Below are 9,906 nucleotides of genomic sequence, written 5' to 3' on the forward strand. Positions count from 1 at the left end.
GAGGGCTGAGGCACTGGGAGGCTCGGGACCTTCAGTCTTAGTTCCACTCACCTGCAGAGCTCCTGCTTGGCTTTGGGGAGGAGCAGAGAAGCCCTGAGCTACTCCTTTGGTTTCACCTCCCTGCCTGGAAAAGGGGGATGTGGGGAGAACTCTGCCCAGGGCTGATGTCCCTGGAACTGGGAGGAGAACTCTGCACAGGGCTGATGTCCCTTGGACTGGGAGGAGAACTCTGCACAGAGCTGATGTCTCTGGAACTGTGGAGATCAGGACCAGCCAGCCAGCAAGGGGCCAATTCATCCCATTTCAGCCCATTTCAGACCCTCACCTGCATCCCCCTCCCGACTCCCAGGTTATGCACCACATGAGCAGCAGCCCCCTGAGGCTTCTTAAACCCAGGACTTGCCCTGGAGCAGGTCCCAGTCCTGCCATGTCCTTGATTTCTCTGGAATATGTGTGTGTGTGGATGTTCCCCCCCAGAGGAGGGAGGTGTGAAGGACCAATCGACTCTGCTTTGAGCTGAGATTAATTCACCGCGAAGTTTTTGTGCCCAGCCCTCTAGAAAACAGCCCCAGCTCGGTGGTGAAGGCACCTGAGAGCAGGAATTGCAGAGCAGCCCCTCTGGCACACCCTCTCTTCTCCCAGCACGTGGGTTTTGTGCTCTCATCAGACACGAGAGGCACCATAAGGTACAACCTGACTTCCAAATCAGCCTGATTGGCTCAATCAGACCGGTTGCATAAGGCTGTTAAGAGAATTCTTCATTAATTTCGAGTGTCCCTCGGCAATGGATGCTGTGGATAAGAGTATCTGAAGGCCAGCGCCAAGCAGAGCTTGGAGGCTGATAGGCTGTGTCTGGAATCAGGGGGTGGGAGGGAGAATAAGAGCCAGGCCAAAGAGATAAACGGGTGCTTGAGACAAGGGTCTGAGAGCGCTGACAAATGCAGAGGTCAAAGGGAGGAACAAGTCTGAGAGCAGGATCTTGTCCCCTGTACTTGCTCCATCACCAGTGGACCTGAATTTTGTCACACTGGAGATCATCTGATTTTTTTTTCTCCAGTTACTGTGAACCCTGAGGCATTTTCTTGCTCTTGTGCAAATCTGCCACCCTGGGCCTTGGGAGAGCCTGACAGGTAATGTCAGAAGTCCCAACACCCTTGTGGATCCTGCCTCAACTCCTGGGCAGAGGAGGCACAGGGGATTATCACCCTCATCATGAGAAAACGAGAGGTGATCTTGCCAATAAAATACACGCTCTCTAAGTAAAGAGAATTCTTATGCAGTTTGTTCTCTCCATGGCCACGTTGGTTCTGTGTCACGTGGAGGGTGTGTGTGTGCACTCAGGCAGAATTATGACCTTGCTGGGAAGATCTCAGTGGATTATTTCACTCCTGTTGCAAGTGGCATTAAGACGAGGGGCCTTGGCTATTGTGGTGTCAATTTGTCTAATGATTATTAGAGGAGCAGGTGATTTCCACTGAAGGGAGGTGACAGACTGCCCATTACATATAGATGCACGTTTATTAAATTGGAAGCCCGGAGCAAGCAGCCCTGGCTCATTTGCTTCCAAATTCCAGAGCAATCTGTTTTATTTTGCACCTGGAAGGTCCAGAGCACAGTAAAAGTGGGATGTGTTTGCCAGGCAAGGATCAGAGGACTGCTGCATTCATGGCCACGTGTTCACTCCCATCCCAAACGGAGGCTGCAGTGGAAGGAGACTGCAATATGTGCTCCTGGGTTTAATTCCTTATCTTCTCACCTAGATAGGTTTGGAAGCAGAGAGAGAACAGAAGGATTTAATCTTGAAGTGCAAACCCGTTGTCTCTTCCATCTGCGTGTGTGGAGAAAGATGGGCCATTTCCTCCAGCCCCATTTATCCCAGTGCTCTGGGACTGCTGGGAGCCAGCTGCTTCATGGGAGATGGGAGCTCTCTCCAGAATGAGCAATTACAGGAGAATCCACCCAAAGGACACATTTATTTGGAGTCCCCACCAGCTATTGGTTTATGCTCTGAAGCAGCAGAATTTATCTTCCTCTTTAATCCAGGCTAATGTGGCTGTGGATGTTCTCATTACCCAGAGAGAAGTTTAATCTTTTCAGGAAATGTCTCCCCAGTTCAGCGCCTCTGTTATCCTCCTTTCCTCTCAGTCAAACTGGTGCACTTTAAAATCAAATCTTTCCTTTCACAGATCTAATGTAATAAGCTCCCCACTCCATCCACCCCCATTAGCCAGATCTTCTCTGGGATAGTGGTTCTGGTGTCTGCAGATCAAAGAGGATGCTGAAAAATTGGAAGGGTTCATAAAAGAGCCGTATAAATGATTCAGAGTCTGAGAAGCATCTTTCTAGTGAAAGTGAGCTCGGGCCATTTAGGCCATCAAAGAGGAAATAAAGAGGAGACTCCATCACTGTGTGCAAGCACAAATACGGGGGAGATGACTCCTCACAATGGATGGCCCCACTGGCACGAAAATATCCAGTGAAATGTGGCTGGAAGGTCAGGACTCAGCTTTCATTTGAGGCTGGAGCTGGCACAGGGGTTGGAGAAAGTACATGTGTTTTACAGGGTAAGATAATCAGCTGTGGGAAGAATGTACCACCACAGCAACAAATCAGGAGAATCCTGAACACGAGCCTGATTTGGGAGATGTGTGATGCCCTGGTGAGAGGCAGCCTTTTATTGTGCTGGTTAGAGGCTGAACTGCTGGTGTGGCACGGTGGGAACTGGATGTTCCTGAGGGGGACAGGAGCTGAGCATCCAGAGCAGGGTGGCTGCAGGAGGGGAGCAGCTTAAACCAGAGAATTATGGAATCAGTGCAGCTTGAAATACATCTTAGTCAAATGAAGGGAAAGCAGAGTCCTGTTGCACTGTCCCTGCTGATGCATCACTTGCAGCTCTGGGCTCCTGCTGAGCCGTGGGGATTTGGGAATGGCCCGATCCCACTCTGGGGACAGCCGGGCTCAGAAACCAGCCAGGAGTTCCAGGGAGCTGATTCCTTCCAGTCCTGGTCCAGGAGCAAGGGATGGGCAAAGGCTGCCACCTTCAGCCAGCGCCCAGAGCAGGGGAGGACACCCCTCCTGCCTCAGGGAACTTGTCTTAAATTCTCTGTCCTTGTCATCCCGGAGCCTCAGATGAGCTGATTTGCAGTTTTGTCATCTTAGTCCCCAGGAAAACACGAGTGTGATGCCTCCTGTCAGCTGTGACCTCCCCATCCCAAACACCCCCCTGGTTCCAGCCACTTCCAGTCCCCTCTGCTGCTCAGCAAGGGAGGGGAGGGAAGGTCAGGCATCAAATATTGCTGCATTTAAAGGCTGCAATAACATATCCTGTGCCTCCCTGCCAGCTATTTGCTGGGCTATTATTTCACCATTCTTCTGGGGTTTTTCTTTTTTTTTTCCTCTTCTCTATTTTTTTTCCCAGGCACATGTTTTTCCCCAATTGAGGCGAAATCACTGCTTCCCTCCTCAGCTGGCCTGATTGCCTGAAGAAGAGTCTGATTGCATTATTCATCTGCAGTGCTCATAAAAGGCTTCAAAACTCTCCACCAGCCCTGGAGCTGTTGCTGGTGACGCTGTGTTTCAGTGGGAAGGGGGGTCCTGGGTGTGAGCTGATGGCATCTGGTGGCACTGCTGCCCCCCCAGCTGTGGCAGGGCCAGCCTGGGGCACTGGGGAGTGTTTTTTGGGCAGGGCAGAGCCCGCCCAGGAGGTGCTGCCTTGTTTTTCTCTTTTGTCCGAGGCTGAGCAGCAAATTGGTTTTACATCCTGGTACCCAAAGGCAGCCAAAATCCAGGGAAATGCTGCCACCTGCGGGCACGAAGCTCAGGCATCCCAGCCTTGGACACTCTGCCTTGGCTGGTTAAAATCCTCCTGATTAGAAAGTCTATTAAACTAGAAGGAAGGGAACAAAATAAAGAGACTGAGCAGGAAAGCACACCAAGCTCTGCCAGCCTGCACAGGTGCTTTGTAGAATGTACTCGGGGTAAAAAGATATTAATAAGTAAACCCCTCTGATTGATTTAATGTGATGGAGCTTTGTTCTCAGTTCTTTGCTTGTACTGGTGCATAACACTGGAAAAAAATAAAATGGAATCATAAAATGAAATAAATAAAATATAAAAGCTGTGCAGCACACACTGAAGTGAATTCAGTCATCAGAGGAGCAGAATTATACATCAAGAGCAATCCAATATTGTGTTTAATCCCCAAGGCATTATAAATCTGACAAACACGCAGGAAGAGCTTCAGAACAGAAAGGTGGGGTTTTCAAGGAATAAACAGGCAGTTAATGCTATTTACACAGATTTCTTTCCATGAACAGCATCACATCTCTCAGTGAGAGTAGATGTTCACCTGGGCTGACCTGGGGGACAGGGTTACTCTGTGCTGTTTCTGCTCTCTCAGGGGCCCATGAGCTCAGAACATCATCCTGGGCCACAGGGTGACGACAAAAGCATTTCCATGAGCACTCCATAAATACATGAATCCAAGTAATTCCAGTGCATTTGCACGATAGATATATTACATCATGTTTTAACGTGGTTCTAAATGCTAGTGTAAACCCGAGGAACCAGAGATTGAAATGACACAAAATTGTGAACTCATTTGACTTTTGGTTTAATGATTACTTCACAATAAAACCCCAAAGCAAATGTCATTTTATAGCCCCTCTGTTGAACCATATCTGAGAGCAGCTTAGCAGAGTGGAAGGCAGGTGCTCTGTGTCTTTTCCTGTAATCACTTTATTTATCCCTTTGGAATCTGGTTATTCCCAGCATTTCTCCAGCGTTTCCCAGCTCGTGTGTGGGCCTTGTCTGTCTTTATCTGTACCCTTAAACCTCTGAATGAATTAGCCAGGTCTCTCTCCAGCTTCTCCTGAGCAAACCACAGGGCTGGGTGCCCCCTGTTGTTAATGGCATCAGTGGCACTGGTGTGAAACTCAGCCTGGTTGTGGCTTTGGATGTTAGAACTCGGGTCTGAGTCACCAGAAAACAGGATATCCCCTGTTGGAGATGGTGCAGTGGGGTTGGGGTCTTGCCTGCCCCTTGGTTTTCTGGAGCTGCTGAGCCCAGAGGGACAGGCAGAGGACAGGGAGTCTGGCTCAAAGTGCCCAAGTAGCTCCACAACCAGTGGAAAAACCTCCTTTAGCCTGGGAAAGCTGGGCCTGGCAAAAGGAAATAACACGAGTTCAGAGCTGAGCAAGCTCAAGAGGTGCATTTTCCAAGTGAGAACTGGTGGATAATCACTGGAACAAAGTGCTGGGAGGATGGGTGGATGTTCCAGCTCCTGTCTCTGGCTCAGGGCTGGATCCCCTCCTGCAGGGCACGCTTCATTCCCGGGATCAGGGTGGGAATATCTCCACAACTGCACAGCTCAGGGAGGAGAGAATGGCACACAAGTCCCTGGATGGGACACACTTTGCATAAATTGAATAGGAAAATAAAGCTCGAGCTGGAGAGAAAGTGAAGTTCAGCAGTTTCATTTGAAAAGAGAATGCAGCATCAAGCCCTGGGAAGTGTCATTTCCTGACTCTTGTGGAGTAACAGTGAGCTATAAAATTAGAGTTGCATGGATGGCTGTGGAATGATGCTCATGAAAAATTAATGACAATAGCAGAAGACAGGAAAAATCCAGAAAACGTTTCCATGACTGTAAAGTTTTATAAAAGCTTGTTTTCATTAAAATCTAAACTGTGTACTTTTACTGGAGCTGCCAAAATCCCTGTAGCTTTTTTTAAACAGCAAGCAGTTAATGGCAAATGGCTTCTCTGCGAAATGGAGACTTGCAGAGAATGTAATTATGAGAGATTGATGGATTTTTTCCCCCCCCCTCCCACTGTTGTTTGTATTGAACAGGTCCCTTCCCAGTCTGGAGCTGGAAGCTGTGTCCAAACTCTGCTCAGCTGATGGGACTTTCTCTGCACTGAACCCTGAGGAGAGCTGGGGTAAGAACCACATCATTTGCTCTTTCTTGTGGGCAGCAAAGGATGCCTGAGCTGCATCTCCTCAATTCCTGTTGAGATTCACACTTTAGGCAGTGCCAGGTATTTCAGTGGTACCTTTTGCAAACCAACATTTCCCTCATGGGAGCTGAGAACACACAAGTCAGGCAGAAGTGACTTTGCAGGCTGAACGTTTTTCAGGCGCTGAAACTGAGAAAATGAAGGGGAAAACCAAACTCTGATCATCTGGTTTTGAAAGGGGAACATTGTGAAGTGCAGCAGTTCTAGAAATTTTGTTTAAATCATTGGAGCAGCCCTTAGTCAGCTCATCTTTAGAATGTCCATTGTGTTTGGGTCTCATTCATGGATGTGCAGAGGAGACCTTGTGTTTTGAAATACTGAAGACTTAGTAAAATATTTCAAAAGAAGCAGGAGGAATGGACCTGGATTAAAGAAAAAAAACCCCACACAAACCAACCCAACACTACCAACAAACCACAAAACACCCCTGGCTGTAACTTCGGTGTGGTTTCTGTTCAAATTTCACGTGTTCCAGCACTTTGAAAATAGAGTTTTCCTGTGTCACTGCAGGTGACAGGATCACAGGGATCTTACACGAGTTTGTAGCTGAAGGCACGTGCCACAAAATCAGGATTGGTGCACTTCAGGTGGGGCTGAACCCTGGTGTGACTCTCCCCTCCTGGGCTGGGATGGGAGCTGGGAACACCCATCCCATCCCAGCAGATGTTCCCTCTCCCAACCTCACCCTGCAGGTACTCCCAGCACCAGGAGGTGGGATGAGACACTCCAGTGCTCTCCTTCCCTGTCTGATTGATATCAGCAGTGACACAGAGAGTGCTGCTGGCAGGGGAACATATTTGTCCTGTCACAGGTTTTTTCTGCCTGGAGAGCTCTGAGAGCCAACTGACTGCTCTCCTCTGTGATTCCATCAGCTGTGGGGAAGGATTCAGACAGGTAGCAGCTGTGCAGCCTCTCAACCCCATACAGAATATCATATTCCTAAATATGGTGTAATTACCTTCCTCAGGATCCCGACTGGCAGCAGTTGAGGAGTGTGACTCCTTTCCACTGGAGAGCTGCACGTTGCTGTGTGGAGCAGCTCTGCTGTCAGCTCTCATCATCCTCCTCCTCTTCCTACTGGGCAGACTGGGACTGGGGCCTCCCTGGGTGCTGCTGCATTTGGGAACCTGATGGCATCATTAGCATCCCTCCAAACCAGTCCCCACATTGGATTCCCTCTGTTTTCTATTTGTAGGGCATCTGGAGAGGTGAAGGGATTAGTTTATGGATACCATTTGCAGGTGGAATTGGCAAAGCAAACAATATTCATGCTTCTTTCCTCTCTTGGCTCTGGACTTTAAGTGGGATACAGGTACAATTCACTGAGTCTGTGCTTAAACCTTGACACCCCCAAAAACGGGCTGGAAATCCATCCAGTGGACCCTTTCCCAGTTAAATGCCTGTTTTTCCTTGGTGCTTTTCTTCAGTGTCCCTTTAGGCTTATTGCTTTCTTTGGTTGGGTCTTGTGAGGTAATTTACACCTGAACACTGGCAACTGAAAATCCTGTCACCTCCCTGCAAGGAAGGGGGTCTTAATTTATTCTCCCTTCTCCTGCCTGCTACAGCACCAGATTGATAACCTACATATTACCTTTACAGGACACAAGCTGCTCAGGTGTTTTCAAACTGATACCAGAAGGTTTAATTTAAAAAAAAGGCAGAATTATTAGGCCTGAAGTTGCCTGAGCAGTCTCAGGTTTGTCCTCCTGCAGCAGACAGGCTTTTGCTATCATCTAGTGGCTGTGTGTGAGACTTCCCATCCACTCCCTGCTCCAAAGAGCTGCACTGCTGTTCCTCTCCTCAGAGGCTTTTCACTCACAGAATTAATTTAGGCTGAACAGGCATCAGGTGGAAGGTGCAAGGGGTTGGCACTGGATGGTCTTTAAGGTCCCTTCCAGCCCAAACCTTTCTGTGGTGCTGTGATGCAATAAATGCAGTGTTTATCAGTGCAGGAGCTGGGTTAGAATTGAGCTGCTTTTTAAGAGTTTTTACTTCATTGACACCTGTTTCATTCAAGTCCAGATACTTCTCAGCCATGGACAAGCTGGCAAACTGCAGTTGTGAGTCTCACTTTGATGTGGGGTGACTCAACCATATTTATTTTCCTTGCTAAAGGAAACACCTCCGGTGTTTTTTTTTTCCCCACGTGAATTTGCAGAGGCTCCTAAATGCTCTCAAACATTGTCATAAAGGGATAATTTGTCTGTGTTGGCAGCAGAGCTTCTGCTCTCTGAAGCTGATCTGGTCCTGGGCCAGATAACTCTGTGGTGATGAAGCACAAGACACCCTAATGGGGAAGCTGGAACTGGTTCAGCAAGGGGAATAAATAAGAGCCATAGATCTTTAAAAAGCTTGAGGATTCGCCCAGAAAACTCAGACTACTGAGTGCAATTAATTCTTTTCCCACTTTTTATGAAGGAAATGGCTGTTTTAACCAGACTGTGGGATAGTTTGGACCCAGAGGGTTGTGGGGAAACACTGCTGTGAGAAATTCAGGGGGGAACTCTCTCAGAAATGGTGAATGAACTCTGTGCTGAAGGGAGCCAGTGGATGGAGCTGCTGAGTACTAATGGAAAACAGGCCACAACTCAATCAATCTTCCTTGGGTTCATACCTTGTCTGGCTCAAAATAGAATGATGGAGAGGGGAAGCAAGAGGGAAGAGGCAGCACCCTGCCCTTTCAGGTAGAGAAACTCTTAATTTTGGTTTCTTTACACAGCACTTGGCATGGAGGAGATGCCTCTTCTAAAAGTGGGACCTCCAGATGCTGCCACAAAATCTGTGGTAATAATTACAGTCCCTCATGATTTGTTTGTCCTCCAAGACAAAAAAAAAAAACAAAACAACCAAATATTTGAATGAGTATCTGTTAATTGTAGTTTTTATTATGTATTCCTCCGGAAGGATAGGTTGGAATATAGTTGGGATATACAGCTCTTTGTTTCCCTGATAAAATAGGGAGTTTTATGACGACACATTCAGTCTTTTAGGTTGTGATTATACTTCAAATGCTTCGAATTCATGTTTTTCTTTTGGAGTTAAAGCTCAGCTAAAAAGAGAGTAGGACAGAAATCCCTTCAGCAGCAGATGGCAGGCAAACCCCATCCCAGAACCTTTCCCTGAGCTGCAGAAGGCTGGGAGAGAGGGAAAGCTGCTCAATTGAGGCAGCACAGCCGTGCTGACACCTGCAGGGCTCCTGAAGAAATGTTGCGTGGGAGAAGAACCTGGAGCCCATTTTCAGTTCAGCTGCTCAGCAGAGATGGAACCAGGTCCCCAAAAGCCCCAGCCCCCAAAAAAGACCTCCACAAACTGCAAAGGCATCCCAATAAAAGTCCCTGGCAGGGGAGTGGGAAGGCACTGGCACTGCAGGAGCTTCTCCACCTGCCTGGGTTCCTCCTCGTTCCCCAGCAATCTTAGGTCTTAAAAGGACAAGATGACATTTCATTATAGATGTGTGTTAATAAAAAGCAGTTGTTTGCAAAACCTGCAGTTCTGCACCAGTTCCAGGGGAGAGAGAGGAGGTGCCTGGGGTGGATCAGGGGCTCTGCCAGGTGTGAGTGAGGCTTTCCCATTGCCTTCCCCGTGGATCCTGGATGTCTCGGGGCAAAACAGAGCTTGATTAGAAGCACTTTGGTTCGTTCCTCCTCTCTCCATGTGATGCAGTGGAAGTGGTGTGTGGTGTTCTGGGTTCCCCCAAACTCACTGTGAGGGAGGAAAGGGGCAGATGAGATGGAAATGACCCCACCCAGTGTGGATGAGTCTTCCTGTGGTTCCTTCCACAGGAATAGGGAGATCTGGCTGGTGGCAGGAGAGTCTGTTGGTCACAGAATCCAAAAACTGATGCAGGAGCCTCCCAGGTCATGAGCTTTAGCCAGAGGAGCCCCTGCTG

This window comes from Neopelma chrysocephalum, unplaced genomic scaffold, assembly GCF_003984885.1.
Source record: "Neopelma chrysocephalum unplaced genomic scaffold, ASM398488v2 Primary Assembly neopelma1_367, whole genome shotgun sequence".
Lineage (NCBI taxonomy): Eukaryota > Metazoa > Chordata > Aves > Passeriformes > Pipridae > Neopelma > Neopelma chrysocephalum.